Source organism: Amblyomma mixtum, chromosome 8, assembly GCF_055824585.1.
Source record: "Amblyomma mixtum isolate Tamu chromosome 8, ASM5582458v1, whole genome shotgun sequence".
NCBI lineage: Eukaryota > Metazoa > Arthropoda > Arachnida > Ixodida > Ixodidae > Amblyomma > Amblyomma mixtum.
Genome location: NC_143019.1, coordinates 128,209,394 through 128,232,665, shown reverse-complemented (window position 1 = coordinate 128,232,665; position 23,272 = coordinate 128,209,394). Strand labels below are relative to the sequence as shown.

The window sequence follows — 23,272 nt, the reverse complement described above, 5'->3', positions numbered from 1 at the left end:
TGACAAGGCAACAGTCCCCGGTGTCGACGAGCCGCCAGCAAAAACAGTCCAACCCCGGCGGTCCACACTACGTCCGCGGCCAAACCTTTCTTCGGAGAGGCGTGCAGCGGACAAAGCGCCCCCGCTGCCAGTTCAGCCGCTCGCACCAGACGGAGGCGGTTCCAACGACGGCGTCTAGCCGCGCGCTAGACGAGGAAGGTAAGCACCATGCTCTCGGTCTTTTCACCCTTTATGAAAATGGCGCCTGAAACCCCTTTGAGTGTAGCCACGTTAAATGTCAGGGGACTGGCAGCCAAAAAGAAGCAGAACCAAGTACACCGCCTGCTAAGTGACCATGATATCGACGTGCTTGCCGTACAAGAAACAAAGGTTGATGGGGAGGAAGAGACCGGGAGCATGGTGCAGCGTTTCACGGCTAGATTTTACGCCATTGTGAGCCACGCGGTAGGGACATCGGCTGGGTGTGTATTGTTTGTTAAAAAGCTGCCCGGACTGATTGTACAGGCTCACTACTCATGTCTGTCAGGACGGTGTGTTGTAGCCGATTTTGCATATTCCAATGCTGAGTGGCGCATTATTTGTGTGTATGCCCCTAACATTGTTGAGGAAAGAGCAGTGTTTTTCGAGAATGTTATGCAGCAGTTAAGTACGGAGAGGCAGGTTCTAATGCTGGGCGATTTCAACTGTGTACTGAATGCTCGGGACAAAACCAGCACACGCGGCTTCAGAGACAAGAGTACTGATGTGTTGTGCCAGTTAACAAGCGAGTGGAATATGGAAGATGTGGCTGAGTACCTGGGGGGAGCGCGCGCCGTACAGTACACGCACTTCCAAGGTGCGAGCCACGCGCGCCTTGACAGAATTTATGTGTCGCTGGATTTGATTCCAGTATGTAATGAATACCAAGTTGTGCCCATGACATTCACGGATCACTGCTTAGTGAAATGCGTATTCGGCACCAGAAAACGAAGGAATGCATTTAGCTGGGAGTTATGGAAATTTAACAACAAATTGCTCAGTGATGAAGCCTTTAGACAGGTTGTACTAAATGAACTCATTAAAGTAAGGCCGGGCACATTGTACGAAATCTGGAAGCAATGGGAGATGTGCAAAGAACAGATTAAAATAAAGGCCATTGATAGGTCCAGTTGCCTGCGGTATCAGGAGAAAATTAAAGAAACCCAGCTGAAGGCTTTGCTGGAAAAACTACATGAGCAAGAATGTAAGGCACCCGGCAAATGGATAGAAGATATTAGGAAAATAAAAGAACAGCTTGCGTTGATGGAAGAAGACAGATACCAAGGAGCGTTAGTGAGGGCAAGGGCGGAAAGCTGGAGCATGGGCGAGACGCCCTCGAAAAGAGCACTGGCATTAGAAAAGGCTCATGCAGAGAAAAATCATATTGATAAGATTGCATGGGGTGGCATGCTATCGTCAGAAGACGAACATATCAGACAAGGCTTCTTCCAATATTATCAGCAGCTTTTTAACAAACAGGACGTCGACATAAACTTGTTCAAAGAAAAGTTTCTTAAGGCTATGCCACGACTAGACGAGGACACGAAGAAAAGATTAGAGATGCCAATCACAGAACTCGAGGTCGAAAAAGCAATCGATAGTTTAAATATGGGAAAGTCGCCTGGGCCAGACGGCTTAAGTGCAGCTTTCTATAAGGGGTTTAAGAACGAAATAGCGCCAATATTGACTGCGTTGTTCCAAGAAGCCTACGAAATAAACAGATTGCCGCTGTCATACGGGTTATCTCACACTATTCTAATTCCCAAGACAAATAACGAGGAAAAGCTCCAGCAGGTCACAGCTTACAGGCCAATTTCCTTGACTAATGTCGATTATAAAATTTTAATGAAAGTGCTAGCAAGGAGGCTGCAGTCAGTAATTCAGGATATTGTCGGCCCTCATCAAACGTGCGGGATAAAGGGGAGATCAATTATGACTAACATACACACGGCAAGATCGGTTCTGGAGTGTTGTGATCTGACTAATGAATGTGTGGCCATCCTCCAACTAGACCTCGAAAAAGCATTTGACTGTGTCGCCCACGAAATTTTGCTCAGTATTCTGGACCACGCGAATGTAGGTTCCGTAATTCGAGAGGGCGTGGCCATGGCGTACCGCAGCTGCACTACGAGATTAATTATAAACAAGAGTCTGGGGGCCCCCATTCGGGTGCAACGTTCGGTACGCCAGGGCTGCCCCCTCAGTCCACTTTTGTTTGCCATTTACATAGAGACACTATGTTTGAACATTATTAAGAACGAGGCTGTTCAAGGTTTTAGGTTGCAGGCAGCTGAAGTCAAGTTGCTTGCGTACGCGGATGACCTAGCGGTGTTTGCTGTGAATCAGCAGAGCATACGGGAGGCTGTTGTGTCAGTTGACAGTTTCAGGAAGGCAACCGGAAGTAAAGTGAACTGGGCAAAGTGCCAGGGACTTTGGCATGGGGGTTGGCCATCAACCCCAGATCTTTTTGCAAATGTGACCTGGGTAACTATCCCACCAAAATACCTAGGAGTGCCACTAAATTGCTACCGGGACAGTGATGCATATTGGAAAGAACAAGCGAACGAACTACGGGAAAAATCAGATAGATGGAAGGGGGCACATTTATCAATCTTTGCGAGAGTGACGGTGTGTAACTTGTTCTTTTTAAGCAAACTGTGGTACGTCATGCAAGTGTTGCACTGTTCCCGGGCAAATGTACAGAAGATACATCGCATTTTAGCTGTTTTTGTTTGGTCCTCGACCTGGGAACGGTGCAGACGGACGAATTTGTTTAGACGTGTGAAAGATGGTGGCCTTGGGCTAGGACATCTGTTTCTGCGCCAGCTTGTAAACAGGTTTTTCTTTTTTCGAGATGTGCGTGACCCTTTTTTGAGAACTATGTGTCAACTGAGGTTGACCCGTGTTTTGCCTGATTTTGTTGTGGGAACAAATTATTTTTCCGGAAGAACTTTAGGTTACTTCAGAGAAGTTGCTGATAGCGTTAAATTTCTTGTTGTGCGTTTTTCGAGAGAATATTTAAGTGACGTGAAGCGGAAAAAGCTATACGCAGATCTGTGTGATGTTGTTTTTCCAGTGCCCATGTACAGAGCTTTGTACGATGGAGGCCACGGAGGGGATGTTCTGAAAAGAGTAAAAAGAATGCAAGTACAGCCAGGAACCAAAACTTTCTTCTTCAAGTTGCATACCGAGACACTATCAGTTAAAGGGTTTTTGGAGGGAAGAGGTTTATTCCTACCGTGGGGTTCGCATTGCCTAATATGCAAGTGCCCCGAAACAATAGACCATGTGTTTCTTCACTGTTGGGAGGGTGTGTTTTTTTGGGACGTTTTGCAACGAACACTTAAAAGAGAACTGCCGCTTCATCCCCACGGTATCAGATATTTGGCAATTGAAAACCTGGACGGGTTCCCGTTTGATCAGGTAATGCTCTGGGGCCTCCATAGTATATGGCGCTCCAGAATGGCGGGGTATTACTGCGACTCTGACGCTAGACCAGCCCGCATGTATTTTCGGGAAAACGTACGTAGATTTGTGGAAGTGATGAAACTGCAAGCATGTGTACCCGATTGGCTACCCAGGATGGAAAATTTGACTCTGTTGAGAGAATTTTAAACTTGACATGGCCAGCCAGGAAGATCTTGCAGGTTGCTGGTTTTCAAAGTTTGGTGTCTGTATTTTTGTGTTGTTTTCTTGAAGGCAATAAAGAAAAAAAAAAAAAAGCTATAGCTCAGTGGTAGAGCGCTGGTCTTGTAAACCAGCGGTCGTGAGTTCGAACCTCACTGGCGGCTTCGCTTTTGTTTTCGCCCAGAGGAAGATTATAACTTTGTCCACAGAATGAATCAGCCGTGAACTGTGGCCGCTATAGCTCTGTGGTCCAATAAAGAAAAAAAAAGCTATAGCTCTGTGGTAGAGCGCTGGTGTTGTAAACCAGCGGTCGTGAGTTCAAACCTCACTGGCGGCTTCGCTTTTGTTTGGCCCAGAGGAAGATTATAACTTTGTGTCATAGAATGAATCGGCCCTGAACTGTGGCCGCTGTAGCTCAGTGGTAGAGCGCTGGTCTCGTAAACCAGCGGTCGTGAGTTCGAACCTCACTGGCGGCTTCCCGTTTCTTTTGGCCTAGACGATGATGCCAACTTCGTGTCACAGAATTAATCGCCCTCAACAGTGGCCGCTATAGCTCAGTGGTATTCTGCTTCCGGCAGCCGAGCTGAACGGATCGCAGGGTCATGGGCTCCAGCGGAGCGGCGATAGCGGCCTTTGACGGCCGCGGAAACAGGATCGATGACTGCGATGATAAGGATTACCAGATTATTTTGCCGGCACTGCCAACAGGACGTGTTGTTTTCAACACCGTTTTTCTTCATGGCGACGTGCGAGCGAGGCCGTTCCGGGTGGAGGACTTCCGTGACGCCCTGGCCGAGACCGGTACGGTCCCCGACGTGGTCGCGTTGGGGGCGTACCAAATCAACCACGTGTGGACGGTTACCCTGCCGAACACGGAGGCAGCAAAGAAGTTGCTCGCCTTCAACGAGCTGCAAGTTAAGAGACGCCGCTGCCTCATTATCGACCCGGAAGACCAGCAGGTGAAGCTGTGGCTACACTGGATGCTTCACGGCGTGGCCGACGACGACATCCGGAAGGCATTCGCGGCGTTTGGCAAAGTTACCGACGTTACGCGTGAGCGGTGGCGGATACAAGGCGTCAATGACAAGAGCTCAACGACAAGAACGGTCCTACTGAAGTTGAAGCCCGGCTTGAGAGTGGAAGACCTGCCACACCAGGTACGTGTCGCCGGAGAGCTGGCTTTTGTCGTGGCGCCTGGGCGTCCAATGCAGTGCTTGCGCCGCCATGGTACAGGCCAAGTGCGGCGTGAATGCAAGGTTCCCCGCTGTACAAAATGCCGTCGGTACGGCCACGCGGATAGCGAGTGTGTCCGCACTTACGCGGTGGCTACGGGCGGGGCGTCGAAAGACGACTGCAGAACTCCTGATGGATGTGGTCGAGGTCGAAAAATCTGCGAAAGGCATAGAGGAACCCGAAAAGCAAGCAGGATCGACGGGCTCTTCGGGACCCTCCAGCAGCGATGCCGGACGCAAACCTGAAGGGGCAGAACCTTCTAGAAAGGAGACGGAGGCGTCGAGTGGTGAAGTAAGCGTGCCAGCGCTCCAAGAAACCGAGCCAGCGACTCTGACCGAGGAGAACCTTGACCAGAGCGGCGCTCGCACGACCGGCGTCCCTGCCCCAGCGAAGCGGCCACACGCCCACACCGGAACCGAGGGAGACAACGCGGAAGCCCCCAGCGTCAAGGAGCCGCCGGCAAAAACGACCCAAGGACGGCGGTCGTCCATCCGGCCACGACCAAATGTGTCGACGGAGAGGAGAGCCCTTGACAAGCCGCTACCGCAGCCAGTGCTGTTACCAGCACCGGGTGGCTCCGCTGTCAGTGATGTCGTCTAGCCAAGCGCTAGACGTGAAGGGTAAGCACCATGTTCCCGGCCTCTTTCTTCTCAATTAAAATCGCTCATGCGTTACCCATGAAAGTCGGTACACTTAATGTCAGGGGACTGGCAAGTAAGAAGAAGCAGAGCCAGGTGTACCGCCTTTTAACTGAGCATGACATTGACGTCCTGGCAGTGCAGAAAACGAAAATTGACAGGGAAGAAGAGACCGGGAGCATGGTGCGACGTTTCACGTCTAGGTTTTTTGCAGTTGTCGCCCACGCTGTAGGAACATCTGCGGGTTGTGTCATCTTTGTAAAGAATGTACCGGAACTTGAGGTTCAGGCATATACGGCGTTTCCTTCGGGTCGATTTGATTTGGTTGACTTCCTGTACGATAAAACATATTGGCGCATCATTCGTGTGTACGCCCCAAATGCGGTAGATGAGAGGAGAGTTTTTTTTTTTTTTCAAAGCGTACAAAAGTACTTCAGTTGTGAGAAATCCCTGATCGTCATGGGTGACTTCAATTGCGTCCTGAGAGGCTGTGACAAAACCAGTGCAAGGGCATTTAGGGACAGAAGCACTGAAGTACTCTCAGAAATTATAGACACGTGCAACCTGGATGATGTGGCCAAATGTTTAGAAAGCGAGCGATGTGCGAGACTCACACATTTTCAACGGTCAAGCCATGCACGGCTAGATCGCATTTATGTGTCACCGAACGTTATTTCAGAATGCAGTAACTACAATGTAGTACTGGTATCATTTTCGCATCATTGTTTAGTGCAGTGTGGGATAGGGACAAAGAAACGAGGAAATCAGTTTTCTTGGGAGATGTGGAAATTAAATAATAAGCTCATTACAGACGACATCTTTAGCAGGAAAGTAAACGAAGAAATCAGTAAATTAAAGCCGAGCGGGGAACTGAAAGTATGGCAGCAGTGGGAACTTTGCAAACAACAAATAAAAATAGCAGCAATCGAAAGGTCAAGCTGCATACGACAAGAGGAGAAGCGTGAGGAGGACAATTTAAGATCTTTACTAGCTAGACTTCTCGAAAGAGAAAGCGTAGAGCCTGGCAAATGGATGGACGACATTAGAAAAATAAAACATAATATTGAACTCTTTGAAGAAGAACGCTATCGTGGCGCCCTTGTGCGGGCTAGGGCGCAAGATATAGCTGTTGAGGAGACACCTTCAAAACGAGCGCTAGGAATAGAAAAAACGCATGCTCAACGAAACCACATTGAGAAGATTGAATGGGGCGGGGCGTTATCTGGAGAACGCGGGCATATCCAGCAGGCATTTCTTGAATATTATCAGGCGCTGTTTGCAAAGAAAGAAGTGGATGTGAGCGCATTCAAGGAAAAGTTTATTGGTGCTTTGCCGCGATTTGATGACGAACAGAAAGAAAGACTGGAGCTGTCGATAACTGCGTCGGAGGTCGAGCAAGCGGTAGAAAATTTGAACCTGGGAAAATCTCCTGAACCTGATGGGTTAAACGCCGCTTTTTACAAAGCATATAAACACGAAATAGTGCCAGTACTGACAGCAGTTTTTAATGAAGCCTACGAAGAAAATGAATTGCCCCCGTCTTATGGTAAATCCCATACAGTGCTGATCCCTAAATCCGATGACGCAGAAAAGTTACAACAGGTCACAGCATATCGTCCTATCGCCCTCACAAACGTAGATTATAAAGTTTTCATGAAGATTTTAGCCCGTAGACTACAGTCAGTAATTCAAGACATAGTCGGTCCCCACCAGACATGCGGGATCAAGGGACGCTCTATTGTTTCCAATATTCATAGAGCGAGGTGTGTGCTGGAATGCTGCGATAACACAAATAACTGTGTAGCCATCCTTCAGCTAGATCTTGAGAAGGCATTTGATTGTGTTTCGCACGATATCCTGTTCTGCATACTCGACCATGTAAATGTAGGGTCCATTATTTGCGAGGGAGTGGCCTTGGCGTACCGGTGCTGCACGACAAGATTAATTGTAAATAAGAGTTTGGGGGCCCCCATTAGCCTGCAGCGTTCGGTGCGCCAGGGTTGTCCCCTCAGCCCTCTTCTATTCTGCATTCACATGGAAGCGTTATGTTTGAATATCATGGAAAGTGAAAAAATTCGAGGCTTCCAGCTACAGGCGGCAGAAGTTAAGTTCCTGGCTTATGCGGATGATGTCGCGGTGTTCACAGTGAACCGGGAAGGTTTAACCGAGGCCGTAGCATGCGTAAAAGAATTCACCAAGGTCACCGGTAGTAAAGTGAATTGGTCAAAGTCCCTGGGCTTTGGCACGGAGAATGGCCAACGAGGCCCGGCAATTTTGCAAACGTGTCCTGGGTGACGACCCCAGTAAAGTACTTGGGCGTCCCGCTGGATGGTTATCGCGATAGCGATTCGTACAGGACAGTCCAGACGTAAGCCAGGCGTGAAAAGGCGGAGAGGTGGAAAGGGCGACATCTTTCAATTTTCGCAAGGGCCACAGTGTGTAATCTGTTTTTCATGTCTAGGCTGTGGTACGTGATGCAAGTGTTGCATTGTGCAAGGATGAACGTACAGAGACTGCACCGTATCTTTGCCGGTTTTGTGTGGGCTGCTGACTGGGAACGCTGCACCCGGACCAATTTGTTTAGGCGGGTGAAGGACGGTGGCCTGAGTCTGGGACACTTATTTCTGCGGCAGATTGTAAGCAGATTCTGTGTTGTGCGCGATGTAAGCGATCCGTTTTTGCGTACTGTGTGCCAATTAAGGCTCGGAAATGCACTGCCGGACATTGTTGTCTCAACCGAAAGTTTCTCGGGACGTATTTTTGGTTACTTTAGAGAGGTTGTCGCGAGTGTTCGATTCCTGTCTGCTCGTTTTTCGTATGAATATTTATCGTCTGTTAGCAGGAAGAAATTGTATAAAGATTTGTGCGATGTAGTTCTTCCACAACCTATGTACAGGGCCCTATACAATGGAGGCCTGGGACGCGACGTATTTAAGCGTGTGAAGGCGATGCAGGTGCCGCCAAGTGCAAAAACATTTTTCTTTAAATTACATACCGGAACACTACCAGTAAAGGAATTCTTGGAAAGGACGCATTTATTTCTACCTTGGGGATCACATTGTTTAATTTGTAAACAACCAGAAGCAATAGACCATGTTTTTTTTGCACTGTTGGGAGGGGGTGTACTTTTGTGACATCTTACAAAGGACTTTAAAAAAGGAATTTCCGCTCGACTCGCATGGTATTCGGTACTTGCCTTTAGAGAGTGAGGATGGGACACCATTCGACCTTATTATGCTAATGGGCCTCTATTGTATTTGGCGCTCAAGAATGGCAGGATATCATCGCGATCCTGATGCACGGCCACCACGGATCTATTTTCGGGAGTGCATGCATAAGTATATTGAAGTTCAGAAACTTGCTCCTGAAGCTCCCGAGTGCCTCGAAAGAGTTGAGCCTTTGGTGACGCTTAAGGAGTTTTAACGTGACGAAGCCACGCACCGCCAGGCGGATAGTGTTGTTAATTATTGCTCATTGAGCTATGTAAGTGTGTTTGTGTACTGTGGTTCTTGCCGAAGTCAGGCAATAAAGAAAAAAAAAGAACTGTGGCCGCTATACCTAGATTCGACTTCCGGCCACCGAGCGTGACGGACGTGTGTATCATGGGCTCCCAAGGAGCGGATTCAGCGGCCCAGCTGGGCCGCGGTATCAGGAGTACGATCAAACCGAACGAGGACTACCAGCTGATTTTGCCGCATTTGCCAACAGGTTCGAGTGTTTTGCATACCGTTTTTTTTTGCATGGCGACGTCCAAGCCAGGCCATACCGTGTTGAAAACTTTCGTGACGCTCTTGAGCGTCTGTCATTGCTGCTGGAAGTGGTTGCCCTCGGGGCATATCAGATGAATCATGTTTGGGCCGTGACATTCTGCAATGAAGAAGGAAAAAACAAAATGCTACAGGCGGAGGTGTTCAACGTCAAGGACCACCGCTACGTGGTCACTGACCCACGCAACCAGGGCGTCAGGCTGAAACTGTTCTGGCTGCTACACGGCGTGCAAGATGACGACGTGAAGGCAGCTCTGGCGGCTTTTGGAAAAGTGACCGACATAACTCGGGACAAGTGGACAGTCAAAGGCTGCGTCGACAAGTCGTCTACTACGCGCTCAGTGACACTGAAGCTGAAGGTGGGCTTTACCATCGAGGACTTACCGCACCAGCTACGTGTTGGAGAGGACGTCGCACTCGTCCACGTTCCTGGCAGAGCTCCGCTCTGCCTCCGGTGCCGCGGCACCGGACACATACGTCGGGAGTGCCGTGTGCCACGTTGCGGGCTCTGTCGTCGCTTCGGCCACGACGAAGCCCACTGCGTGCGAACATATGCTACCGTAGCTGGTCCTGGTCGTAGGGATACTACTGAGGAGCATATTATGGACGAAGTCGACGCGGTAGAGGCGACCCGTGAGAGTCGGGAAGACGCAGTACCGAAAAGCATAGCTTCAGAAAATGCAACGCTTCCCACGGAACATGAGGCTGCCAACTCAGAAGAACCACCTGTCCCTGACACCAGAACTGAGGCGGACGCTGGAAAAGCAGATGATGCTGCGGTAGGTGCACCTGAGACGGTTTTGTAATCGACCGACGAGAAGGACATTGACACGGAGATGCCCGCGGCGTCAACTTTGCCAGCGAAGAGGACGCACGACGAAGCTGATGACAAGGCGAGGAGCTACGACGGGACGGACCATGAGGAACCTCTTCCCAAAGCGCCTCCTGTTCGACGTGCGGCCTACAAGCCCAAGCCGAACATCCCTCCTGATCGTAGGACTTCGTCGGGTGTCCCTCCGCCTTAGCGGAGGTGCCTTGCAGGGTCTTCGTGTTGGTAACCCGGTCTTCGATCGGGTTCAGTGCTGACACCGCCGTACTTTGCAAACTGAAAGGAGTTTTGATGAGGTGAGCTGCAAACCGATGTCACTTCGAGAGCGGCGAATCCCAACCATTTAGATGGCGTCTCAAATAACATCTTGCTTGCGTATTGCCACACTGAACGTGAGAGGTCTTTCTGCGCGAAGGAGGCAAAATCAGCTTAAGCGTCTCTTGTTCGAAAACGAAATCGATCTGCTGGCTGTGCAAGAGGCAAAAATTGAAAGCGAAGAGTTGACAGATGCGATGGCAGAAATTTCCCGTGCACAGTTCAGTGTTTGCGTGTGCCATGCAGAGGGAAAGTCGGGAGGGTGTCTGATTTTAACTCGAAACGGCAAAGTCGCCGTGGAAACTGTATTTTCCTGTGAAAGTGGCCGGATTGTAGCATGCGATTTTTACTTTTCTGGTGTAGAGTGGAGAGCTGTGTGTGTGTATGCACCTAATAGAATTCCCGAACGAGATGCCTTTTTTCGCCGTGTTCAACCTTTCCTGCTGACAGAAAAGCGTGTACTATTGCTTGGAGATTTTAACTGCGTGTGTAGACCTGAAGATAGAACAAGCAACAAGACCCTGCAGGACACGAGTGCCGAGCTGCTGTCTGAGATGATTAATGAAGCAGAATTGGAAGACATTGGCATTATAATGCAAGCTTCAGAACAAGCACAGTACACGCATTTCCAAGGCGTTAGACACGCAAGGCTGGACAGAATTTACGTTCCTTCTGAGGTTGTGCCCTTGTGTTCCCAGTACCAGACTGTGCACGTCAGCTTCAGTGATCATTCTTTAGTCGTGATCACACTTGGGGAGAGCAAAAGAACTGTCAAGTTTAGTTGGGAATTATGGAAATTTAATGACTCATTGTTGGAGGATGAGGAGTTTAGCAAGAAATTAAAAGACTCATTCAAAAGCTTGTTAGAAAAAGAGACAGATTTTATACAAACATGGGAACAATTTAAATGCGACGTGAAAGTGGCCGCTATAGAAAGAGCATGTGTTTTAAAGCGTAAAGAAAAACAGCAAGAAAAGGAACTTCGTACCGAGCTTGATTTCATGCTCAGCATGGAAGGCGTCAAGCCGGGGTTGTACAGACAAGAAATAAAAGAGACCAAAACTAAGCTTGAACTCATAGATGAAACGAAATATCGAGGTGCTGTGATAAGGGCGCGCAGCGAAAGATTTTGGCTTGGGGAGACGCCCACAAAAAGGTCGCTCAGCGACGAAAAACAGTAAGCAGTTTCGAAAGAGATAAAGGAAATTTGTTATAGCAATGACGTAACTTCCGAATCTGAGGTGATTGAAAGGGCGTTTCTGGAATATTACCAAAACTTGTTCAGCCTTAAAACGCCTGATGTTGAACATTACAAAACTGCATTCCTGTCGCTAATGCCAAGAGTCGAGGAGGACCTGGCGCAGGTACTTGAGGAGCCCATAATGGCAGCAGAAATCGAAGCTGCAATACAGCAGCTGAGCTTAAACAAGTCACCTGGGCCGGACGGCCTCGGTGCCGCACTTTACAAGGCTTTGAAAACAGAAATGGCAATAACATTGCAGCGCGTAATAAGTGAGTGTTACGAAAGAAAGTTAACTCCGCCGTCTTTTCGAACTTCCCACGTGGTCTTGATCCCAAAATCGGACGACCCTAGTAGGTTGCAGTCAGTTGAGTGTTACCGCCCAATAAGCTTAACTAACGTAGACTACAAAATTTATATGAAAGTGCTAGCCGGACGACTCCAAACAGTAATTAAAACCCTTGTTGGCCCACACCAGACCTGCGGCATAAAAGACAGATCCCTTTTTACTAACATACACGTAGCTGGGAGTGTCCTTGAATGCTGTGATGCAACGGAGGGTCGTGTCGCCATGATGCAACTGGACCTACATAAGGCGTTTGATAAAGTTGTGCATTAAATTTTGTTCGTGCTTTTGGAACATGTGAATGTGGGATGTATCATCACTGATGGCGTGAAAATGGTTTATGATGGCTGTACATCAAGGTTCATTATTAATAACCGCCTGAGTAATAGTATTCCTGTCTTGTCGTCAGTGAGGCAGGGTTGCCCTCTTTCTCCACTGCTTTTTGCACTTTACCTGGAGCCCTTTTGTTTAAAGCTGTTAACTACGCAAAACATTCGAGGTTACGCCTTTTGTCATACTGAAGTGAAGGTATTCGCATATGCAGATGATATAGCAGTGTTCTGCAGAGACCAGGAAAGCGTGCAAGAAGTGGTGAGAGAAGCCGTAAATTTTTGTGATGCAAGTGGCTGTGCGATAAGCTGGCAGAAATGTTTTGGTTTTTGGCATGGAAAGTGGCAGGCCACGCCAGAAGTATTCTGTCGAATGAAGTGGGTAGACACGCCAGGAAAGTACCTCGGCGTGCCGCTAACCAACTACAGAGAAAGCAAAGATATATTGGGCCCATGAAACCGAACGAGTCAAGGCTCAGACAAGCAAATGGGGCGGTCACAACTTTTCCATGTTTGCAAGAGCTACGGTGTGCAACATGTTTTTAATAGCGAGGATTTTTTACGTTCTGCAAGCGTTAACTTTGGCAAGGACTTCAGTGCAAAGGTTGCACAGAGTGTTTGCAACATTTATTTGGGCGTCAACATGGGAACGTACCAGCCGATGCAATCTGTTCCACAAGGTGCGGAACGGGGGGCTAGGGTTATCAAATTTATTTCTGAGACAGATGGTCACTAGATTCTTTTTCTTACGTCAATATAATGATTTTCTGCGAACTGTTATACAAATGCGATTGTCAGAATCACTGCCTGATTATGTTGTGTCATCCATGTCTGCAGGGCGGAGTGGGTTAAGTGCTTTTTTGCAAGAAGTTGTTGCAGCAGTCCGTATTCTTCGGTCAAAATTTTCCGATGAATATCTAACCATTGTAACAAGGAAAAAGATGTACAAGGACCTGCTTGATGTGTTTCTGCCAGTGCCTGTTTATCGCAGTGCATATCTTCTGGGTCCCGAAAGGGATGTGCTAAAAAGAGTCAAAATAATGCCGGTGAAGCCTTCAGTGCGTTCTTTCTTTTTTCAATTGCATACTGGAACCCTCCCAGTGAAGCCATGGTTGCAAAGCAAAGGCCTTTTTGTACCTTGGTCAGTAGAGTGTCTTATTTGCAAGAAAGTGGAAACTATAGAACATATCTTTCTCGACTGTCATGACGCTGTTTTTCTTTGGGATGTGTTGAAGCGCACACTGAAAAAAGATTTCCCCCTGACTCCTTTTGGAATACGCTTCCTACCATGTGCAGAACCAGGTGAAGTGCCTTGCGACCTGCTAATGTTGCTCTGCATGCACAGCCTATGGCGTACGCGAATGGACGTCAGGCATGAACATGTTGTTGTGAATCCGGCTCATCAGTATTTCATTGAGAGCATCATGTATACTCAGGAAGTTTTCGGACAGCAAGCTCCTCAGCCTGAGTGGCTGCCTGTCCTCGACCAACTAAAATCATTTAACCCGTTTTACCATCGTGCACTAGCCAGAAACTGACCTGTGCTTTTATTGTCATGTCATTGTATTTTTGTTTTGTTGCCCGGCCAAGTCGGTAATAAAGGAAAAAAAAAGCCGCTATAGCTAAGTGGTAGAGCGCTGGTCTCGTAAACCAGCGGTCGTGAGTTCGAACCTCACTGGCGGCTTCGCTTTTGTTTTGGCCCAGAGGAAGATTGTAACTTTGTGTCATAGAATCAATCAGCACTGAACTGTGGCCGCTGTAGCTCAGTGGTAGAGCGCTGGTCTCGTAAACCAGCGGTCGTGAGTTCGAACCTCACTGGCGGCTTCGCTTTTGTTTTCCCCAGAGGAACATTATAATTTTGTGTCTCAGAATGAATCAGCCGTGAACTGTGGCCGCTATAGCTCAGTCAAAAGGGCATTTTTGTGCCATGGACGGTTAACTGTATGCTCTGCAAAAAGCCTGAGACTGTCGAGCGTGTGTTTATAGAATGTTGGGATCCGGTATTCCATTGAGACTTTCTACAAAAAACAATAAAGAAAGACGTGCCAATCACGCCGTATGGAATCCGGTTCTTAGCGGTAGAAGATGACCAAGATGTTCCTTATGACCTCATTATGCTACTGGGCCTCCACAGCATATGGAAAACCAGGATGTCAGTGAGAAATGCCGATGTGAACATTCGACCTGTCAGAGAAAATTTCATTGAAAGTGTTGTGCGTGTGCGGGAATTTTACCGAGCCCAATCGGAGCTACCCGAATGGCTTGCCGTGCTGGATGAACTTGCAGCCCTCAAGAAGTTTTAAACAACCACGTTGACCGTAGGCCGGTTCACGTATCTTAGTGGTTTGTTTGTGTGTTTGGTTTTTATCGTTGTCAAAACAGGCAATCAAGAAAAATTACCGACGATTACGTTACTTCCTAATGCGAAATTTGAGCGCAGCAAATAAGCTGTTTCACCTTTTCGATAGATTGAGGCAAAGAAATCGAGCAACACATGTATGCGCTATCACAGAATTTTTTTTTTATTTTTCACACGTATTCGCAATTTCGGCTCGGGCGGTGCACATATACAGGTCCGCCGCCACCGATCTGGCTCTCTGATTGCCACCGCACAGGGGTTGCATTGGAGGAGGAGCATAGAAAGGAATTAAGTTCGAGCCGGCGCTTTGACAACCGGAGACTCGCAGGAATAGGGGGGAGGGGGGCGGCGTGTACACCCAGCGGCAAACGATGGGGGCAGAAGCGCGCGCAGCAAGCGGACAACACGATAAAGGGAGGAGGGAAGAGATAGCAGCGACTGACTGATGCCGCTGACGCCGATAGCGCTGGGGGGATGAAAGGGGGGCGGAGCTGGTTACGAGGCCGACGCCGACGACGACGCGAAACCCAGGAACGGACGCCCCAAAGAGCTGCGCTCTAAAAAAAGCCGCTATAGCAGGATTCCATTTCCGGCCACCGAGCGTGACGGACGTGTGTGTCATGGGCTCCGTAGGAGCGGCTTCAGCGGCCCAGCAGGGCCGCGGTAACAGGAATAACAGGAACGCCTAGTTTGCCAACAGGGCGTTTTGTTTTGAACACCGTTTTTCTACACTGTGATGTTAGGGCCCGCCCGTATCGAGCAGAAGATTTTCGCGATGCGCTCGCCGAGTTATCGCTCCTGCCGTAAGTGATTGCCCTCGGAGCCTACTGCATGAGCCATGTGTGGGCGGTGACTTTCAAGGACGAAGATGCGGTGAAAAAGATTGTCGGCATGGGTGAGCTGCTGGTGAAAAAGTGCCGCTGTATCGTAATTGATCCTGCCAACCAGGACGTTCTCATGAAAGTGCATTGGTTGCTGCACAGCGTGCCCGACGACGACGTACGGTTTGCCTTCGAGCCGTACGGGAAGGTCACAGACGTCGGCCGAGAGCGGTAGCGCGTGCATGGCCTAGCAGATAAGGGCTCAACTACCAGACTGGTCACCTTGAAGTTGAAGCCGGGCGTAAAGCTGGACGACCTGCCGCACCAGGTGAGCGTCGCCGGAGAGTTGGCCCTCGTGGTCGTGCCAGGCAGGGCTCCGCTCTGCCTTCGGTGCCGTGGCACGGGCCACATTCGTCGCGACTGTCGCATCCCTAAGTGCAGTGCGTGCCGACGCTTTGGTCATGAGAGCAGCCAGTGCGAGCGGACGTATGCCAGCGTAACAGGACTGACAACCACCGACGACGCCTCAAACCTGCTCATGGACGAGGCGGACATGGAGGATGCAGCATCGGTGGCAAGTGCAAGAACGGAGGTAGCCGAAAATACGGTGATTCCACTGCCGCAGCAGGAGCAACCCGGAACCGAAGCGGTTACTGCAGAGCAGCAACAACCGCCTTCGCAGGATTCTTCGACAGCTCCGAGCGCCGAGCTGAAAACCTCAGTTGATTATGAAGCGGCTCCCAGCACCTCAGCACCCGAGGTTATGGACATCCTTAGTGCTTCAGCCATCCTGCTGGCGGGGAAACGACCACACGACAAGACCCTTAGCGTTGGGACGAAGGAGGACGGCGGGGGCGGAGACGAGCCACCCACCAAAGCCCCAGGTATGCGGAGGTCTACCTTGAAGCCGCGACCGAACATTCCGGTCGATTCGCGGCAGGCGGGTAAACCGCCCCCGTAAATTTAGTTTGTCTAGCTAAGGTGGGTTGGGAGGGGTTTTCGTAAACGCCATGGCCCTCATCCTGAGCGGTTCGTTTTTCGTGTTCGGGCTTGGAAAGAGGTGCCAAGTTTACTTGGACTGTCCTTTTTTGTTGGTTAGAGTTTTATTTTTTTTTCCTGGCCTTCGACGCGCTTATCGCCACAGTATCATGAGCACAGACCCTTGGGCTATTGTAATGGGCACCATTCTACCGTGTAGCCATGGCGGTTAATATCGAAAGAGCGCTACGGGTAGCGACGTTAAACGTACGGGGCCTTGGAGCAAGACGACGACAATGTCAGCTTAGTCGCCTTCTCTTAGATAATGACTTACATATAGTGGGAATCCAAGAGACAAAAATTGAGAGCCAGGAGCTCACCGACCGAATGGTGTCCAATTTTCGTGCTCATTTCGATGTGTGTATTTCTCACGCGATTGGTGGATCAGGTGGTTGCGCCATATTCATACGCAACAACTTTGGAATCTTCGTGCAGTCAGTATTTTCATGTGACAGTGGACGCCTCTTAATTGCTGATATCGTCTTTGGGGAATTGGAGTGTCGCGTCATCTGTGTATACGCGCCGAATATTGACATGGAGCGGCGGGCATTCTTTGAAAGGCTTGAGATGTACCTAAACTGTCAGAAAGTGATAATACTGCTAGGCGATTTTAACTGTGTTTGCAATGTTGATGACCGCGCAAAACATTCGCGTGTTCGTCACAAGAGTGCAGAATCTCTTAATACACTTGTGCACGAATATGACCTTGAAGACATTGGTAGCGTTTTCGCCAGCGGTACTTGTCCGCAGTTTACACACTTCCAGCAAGACAGCCATGCAAGGTTAGACAGATTATATGTCTCTGCCGAATTGATACCCATGTGTAGCGAGTACGAAGTGAAACCCATCGCATACAGCGATCACTGCTTGGTAACGGCCGCCTTTGGAAAGACGCAGAGGAAACGAATCTTTAGCTGGGACTTGTGGAAAATGAATGCGCAGCTGTTGCATGACGAAGCTTTTGTCGACGCTGTAACGAAAGAACTGAAAAATTTGACTGCAAGCCAGCCAGAAAGTTACGCCATTCGTTGGGAAGATTTTAAGCAGAAAGTAAAAATAATGGCTATTGAAAGAAGTAGTGTCATTCGACGCAATCAGAAAGAAGCAGAGACAAAGCTTCGCCAGCAACTGAAGTTTTTTGTTAGTATGGAGAATGTCGATACTGGTCTGTGTGTTAGAGGAATAAAGGAAGTGAAAACTGAACTTGAACGGATAGATTCGGAGAAGTACAAGGCGGCAGTAGTGAGATCAAGGTCCGAGAAGCTGTGGGCGGGAGAAATGCCAACCAAGCGGGCTCTCTCAGATGAAAAAAGATACGCATGTCAAAAAGAAATCCGCCAACTAGCTATAGGTGAAAACGTCACGTCTAACAGAAATGAAATTAAGCAAGCGATTGCCGAGCACTTTAAAGAAATTCTAAGCCATCCACGGGACCTTAAAGATTGTTTCCAAAAAGAATTCCTTCCGTTGATGCCAAAGCTTGACGAAGAAGTAAGGACACAGCTAGAACAACCAATCACACCAAGTGAGATAGAATGCGCAATAAATGAGCTGGCAGTCGGGAAAGCACCTGGGCCGGATGGCTTAGGGGCCATTTTCTATAAAACCTTCCGGTCTGAGGTTGCCCAAGTTCTTTATCACGTTGTTAGCGAAGCGTATGACCAGAAAAGACTACCCTTGTCCTTCACAACCTCGCATATCGTGCTAATCCCGAAGAGTGATGATGCTCAGAAACGTTTGTTGCCAGGCTCATATCGCCCAATAACTCTTGCTAACGTCGACTATAAAATATTCACCAAAGTTCTAGCAAAGCGACTGCAAGGCGTTATTAAGAAGTTGGTTGGACCACACCAGACTTGTGGCATTAAAGGCCGCACTATCGCGACGAATGTGCACGTGGCTCGAAGCGTGCTCGAGTGTTGCGATGCGCTGGGCGATCACGTCGCGATGATGCAGCTTGACCTGGCAAAAGCCTTCGACCGTGTCTCGCACAAGGCATTGCTCTGCATACTTGAACACACGAATGTGGGCAGTGTGATTACGGAAGGCGTCACGATGGCGTACAAAAAATGTACAACGCGTATTATTGTTAACGGTGAGCTCACTGATAGCTTGTGCGTGCTGTCGTCGGTGAGGCAGGGATGCCCCCTTTCACCACTGCTGTTTGCCGCTTATCTTGAGCCACTCTGTCTGGCGATGGAACATAATGCGCGCATAACAGGTTACAGACTACAGGCTGCCGAAGTCAAAATTCTGGCGTACGCGGATGACATCGCGGTGTTCTGCGCCAGCAAAGATAGCATTAGAGAGGCAACTAATGTCGTCGAAAAGTTTTGTGATGCGACTGGAGCCCAGATAAACTGGGATAAAAGTCATGGCTTCTGGCATGGCGATTGGGTGGACACACCAGAAGCCTTTTGTCGGCTCACCTGGTCAATGGTGCCAACGCAGTACCTTGGTCTGCCTCTCGGAAATTATCGCGACCCTGAACCGTACTGGAGGGATCAAGCCTTGATGGCTAAAGAAAAGGCGAACGGGTGGCAAGGCAAGCAACTGTCGATGTTTTCTAGAGCCACTGTCTGCAACCTTTTTTTGATATCAAAAATCTGGTACGTCATGAATGTGTTGTGTGCGGCGAGGATGAGCATTCAAAAAATGCACCGGGTTTTTGCTATTTTTATTTGGGCCTCGACTTGGGAGCGGTCCAGTCGAACGAATTTGTTTTTGCCTGTAAAGAAAGGAGGTCTTGGCCTGGCTCACTTGTTTCTGCGACAAATTGTGGCACGCTTTGTTTTTTTACGGGATCAGAATGATATCTTCCTGCGCACAGTTATACAAGTAAGACTGTATAGACTTCTGCCTGGATTCGTAGTCTCGTCTGTTCAAAATATGTGCGGAAGGGTGACTGGATACCTGCATGAAGTTGTTTTATCGTATAGGCTGTTGAATGTACGTTTTTCCCTGCAGTATCTGTCAACCGTTACAAAGAAAAAACTCTACAGAGACCTTGTAGAGGTCATGCTCCCTGTACCTTTGTACCGTTCTCCACATCGCGGTGGCCCAGGACAGGACGTCCTAAAAAGAGTGAAGAAAATGCCTATACTACCCTCCGCCAAATCGTTCTTTTTCAAGTTACATACAAACACCCTCCCAGTTAAGACCTGGCTTCACGATAAAGGACTCTTCATTCCCTGGAACACTGACTGCTTTTTATGCAAGAAACCCGAAACAATAGAACATGTATTTCTAGACTGCTGGGACCCGATCTTTCATTGGGATGTACTCCAAAGAACTTTAAAAAAACAGTTACCCCTGGATCCGTACGGCATACGTTTCTTGCCTGTGAATCCCTCAGAGGAAATACCTTATGACCTCATTATGGTCCTGGGCCTCCACGCGGTGTGGAAAACACGAATGCAGTTTGAACACGCGGACTTGGTTGTTCGCCCGGTTCGCGAACATTTCATTGAGAGCGTTGTGCGCTTAAGAAATGTGTACAACGAACTGCCTGATCCACCACAATGGATAACTGTACTAGATGGATTAATGTCGCTCAAAAAATTTTAAAGTCGTGTCGGCCGAAGTGTGGCCGCCATGTTTTATTTCTTGTAACCTCTTGATTTGTACGTCAAAATCGGCAATAAAAAAAAGCCGCTATAGCTCAGTGGTAGAGCGCTGGTCTTGTAAACCAGCGGTCGTGAGTTCGAACCTCACTGGCGGCTTCGCTTTTGTTTTGGCCCAGAGGAAGATTATAACTTTGTGTCATAGAAGGAATCGGCCCTGAACTGTGGCCGCTGTAGCTCAGTGGGATTCTGCTTCCGGCCACGCCAGTGAACGGACGCAGGATGCAGGGCTCCGATGGAGCGGCTTCAGCGGCCGTGTCAGGCCGCGGTGACAAGGCCAGTCAACAGGAAAATACTTACCAGGTTGTTTTGCCAGCACTGCCTACAGGTCGGTTCGTTTTGAATACGGTTTTTTTGCACGCCGATATCAGGGCCCGCCCGTACCGGGTGGAAGATTTCCGCGACGCTTTAGCAGAGCAGTCGCTGCTCCCCGATGTTATCGCAATGGGGGCGTATCGTATGAGCCACGTCTGGGCCGTCACTTTCAAGGATGCTGAAGCGGTGACCAAGATTATTAGTGTCGGTGAGCTGGTAGTGAAAAAAGGCCGCTGCTTGGTGATTGACCCGGCCAACCAAGACGTGCGACTGAAACTTCACTGGCTGCTAACAACGTGCCCGACGAGGATGTTCGGGCTGCCTTTGCGCCGTACGGAAAAGTGACGGAAGTTGCCCGCGAGCGCTGGCGCGTGAGTGGTATGTCAGAAAAAGGCTCGTCTACTAGACTCGTCACGTTGAAGTTGAGAGCTGGCGTGAGGCTGGACGACCTGCCGCACCAGCTGAACGTTAGCGGTGAGCTGGCGCTCGTTGTTGTACCGGGCAGACCACCGTTGTGCCTACGCTGTCGGAGTACGGGACACATCCGTAAGGAATGCCGAGTCCCGCGTTGCGGAGCCTGTCGACGGTTCGGCCACGAAGACGGACAGTGTGCCCGCACTTACGCGAGCATTACCGGCCCCGGTGCAGGAGTAGACTCGTCTGAGTTGCTGATGGACGAGGCTGATGCGGAAGATGCAGCCCGTGCAGACGGGCAACCAGCAGCGAGGGAAGGGCCGTCGCTTACGGTTTTGACGAAGCAGAAGGCGACGTCAAGTGAGGTACCGGCGAGTGTAGTACAAGTTTAGAGTGCCTTTCAACAGGATGGCGATGGCGCGCCGAAGGGCGCGACAGAAGCCGCGGCGGAAGCCGCGGCGGAAGCTCCGGACAGCGCTGAACCTGCCAAAACCGAAGGCATGGACTTCAGTGAGGAGGCTGGCACTCTAACGGCTGGAAAACGCTCCCGCGAGGAAAGCGCCAGCGAAAAGACGCATCTTGATGGTGGCAGCGACGAACCGCCGTCGAAGACCCCGGGAATCCGGCGTCCAATGTTCAAGCCGCGGCCGAACGTCATGGCCGAGACAAGGCAGGCGGGGAAACCGCCTCCGTAGTTCTGCAATGTGCATTTGTGGTGTTTTTTCTTGCTTTTCTTTCTTTCCTTGTTTTTTTTGTGAGGAGTGGTACCCATCAGACTGTGTGCGCGGATCTGGAACTGCTGGCGAAGGAATTACCCATGGGTTCCCGACGCCTGCACGCGGATATCTGGAAAGGCGACACCGTACATGCACAGTGAGTTTAAGAACACTGCTCGGCTGACTAAGAGGGGTACTGTGGGACTCAAGTCTCCTTTTCATAGGGCATGGCGATGAAACTAGAAACAGCTTTACATGTAGCAACTTTGAATGTGAGAGGCCTTGGTGCACGACGGCGTCAGTGCCAGCTTAACCGCCTGCTTGCTGAAAACGCGCTTGACATAGTTGCAGTCCAAGAGACTAAGATCGAAAGTGAGGAATCCACTGATCGCATGGTGTCCACCTTTCGTGCAGCCTTTAACGTTTGTGTTTGCCATTCCGTTGGCACCTCGGGTGTGTGCGTATTATTTGTCCGAAATAATTTAGGCATCACTGTCGAGTCGGTTTTTTCTTGCCCTAGTGGACGGCTTATTGTTGTAGATTTTTCTTTTTCCAATTTATGTTGGCGCATTATATGTGTGTATGCTCCAAATGTTGAATCTGAGCGTTTTGATCTCTCTACCCGTTTGGAGCCCTACCTTGTTTGCGACCGAGTGTTGTTGCTGTTGGGAGATTTTAATTGTGTGTGTGCCGCTAATGATCGAGTGAAGGGTACACCTGTGCATGATAAGAGTGCTCAATTGCTTCAATCTCTGGCTTATGATAATAGCTTAGAGTATATTGGCAGTATATTTACCGAAGGGAATCGACCTCAGTTCACTCATTTTCTACGTAATAGTCAGGCCAGGTTGGACAGAATTTATGCATCCATAGATCTCGTGTTTCTTTGCACGAGTTGCAAAGTTATACCTGTAGCTTTTAGTGATCATTGCCTAGTGATCGCAAGTTTCGGCATAAAGCAAAGAAAGACAAGATTTAACTGGAATCTCTGGAAATTTAATGTAAAGCTCTTAGAGGACGAGGAATTCGTAACTGATATTGCGGATGGAATGCAGAAGCTGCTTGAGGAGCGACCCAGCGTTGTTGCGGTTCAATGGGAAGATTTCAAGGAGTGGATAAAAAGAAGGGCCATTGAAAAAAGTTGCTTGAAGCGATACGAAGAAAAACAGGAAGAAAAAGCAGCTCGCGAACAACTGCAATTTTTAATAGGCATGGAAAGCTCCGAGCCTGGGAAGTATTCCAAGGACCTAAGGGAGGTGAAAAGCCTGCTCGAACGCTTAGACACTGAAAGGTATAAAGCTGCCGTTATACGCGCAAGGACACAGAAACTGTGGGCTGGTGAAACGCCGACGAAGCGAGCTTTGTGTGACGAAAAGCGTTATGCTTGCCAAAACGAAATCAGGCAGATAAGGAACGGAGATGAAGTCACGAGTGATGCTTTTACAATCAAGCAGCTATTTGAAGAGCAGTACATTGAGCTTCTTGGACATACGCGTGACATGAATGAGGCCTTCCTGGTTGACTTTTTGCCTCTCCTGCCGAGACTTCAGGACGAAGTAAAGGAGCGTCTTGAGCAGCCCATAACTGCAAAGGAAATAGAGACTGCAATCGAAGACCTGCAAGCGGGAAAAGCTCCAGGACCTG

General features: G+C 49.2%; 4 non-coding genes across 4 annotated transcripts; all 4 read left to right on the top strand.

Annotated features, from left to right (window-relative positions):
- The first annotated feature begins 4,049 nt into the window (after positions 1-4,049).
- On the top strand, positions 4,050-4,121 carry TRNAT-CGU (transfer RNA threonine (anticodon CGU)). The gene has a single exon. It is a non-coding gene; the product is annotated as a tRNA-Thr (tRNA).
- A 9,833-nt stretch (positions 4,122-13,954) lies between these two features.
- Positions 13,955-14,026, top strand: TRNAT-CGU (transfer RNA threonine (anticodon CGU)). The gene has a single exon. It is a non-coding gene; the product is annotated as a tRNA-Thr (tRNA).
- A 68-nt stretch (positions 14,027-14,094) lies between these two features.
- On the top strand, positions 14,095-14,166 carry TRNAT-CGU (transfer RNA threonine (anticodon CGU)). Its single transcript has one exon. It is a non-coding gene; the product is annotated as a tRNA-Thr (tRNA).
- Positions 14,167-20,210: 6,044 nt separating this feature from the next.
- Positions 20,211-20,282, top strand: TRNAT-UGU (transfer RNA threonine (anticodon UGU)). The gene has a single exon. It is a non-coding gene; the product is annotated as a tRNA-Thr (tRNA).
- Positions 20,283-23,272: the final 2,990 nt, after the last annotated feature.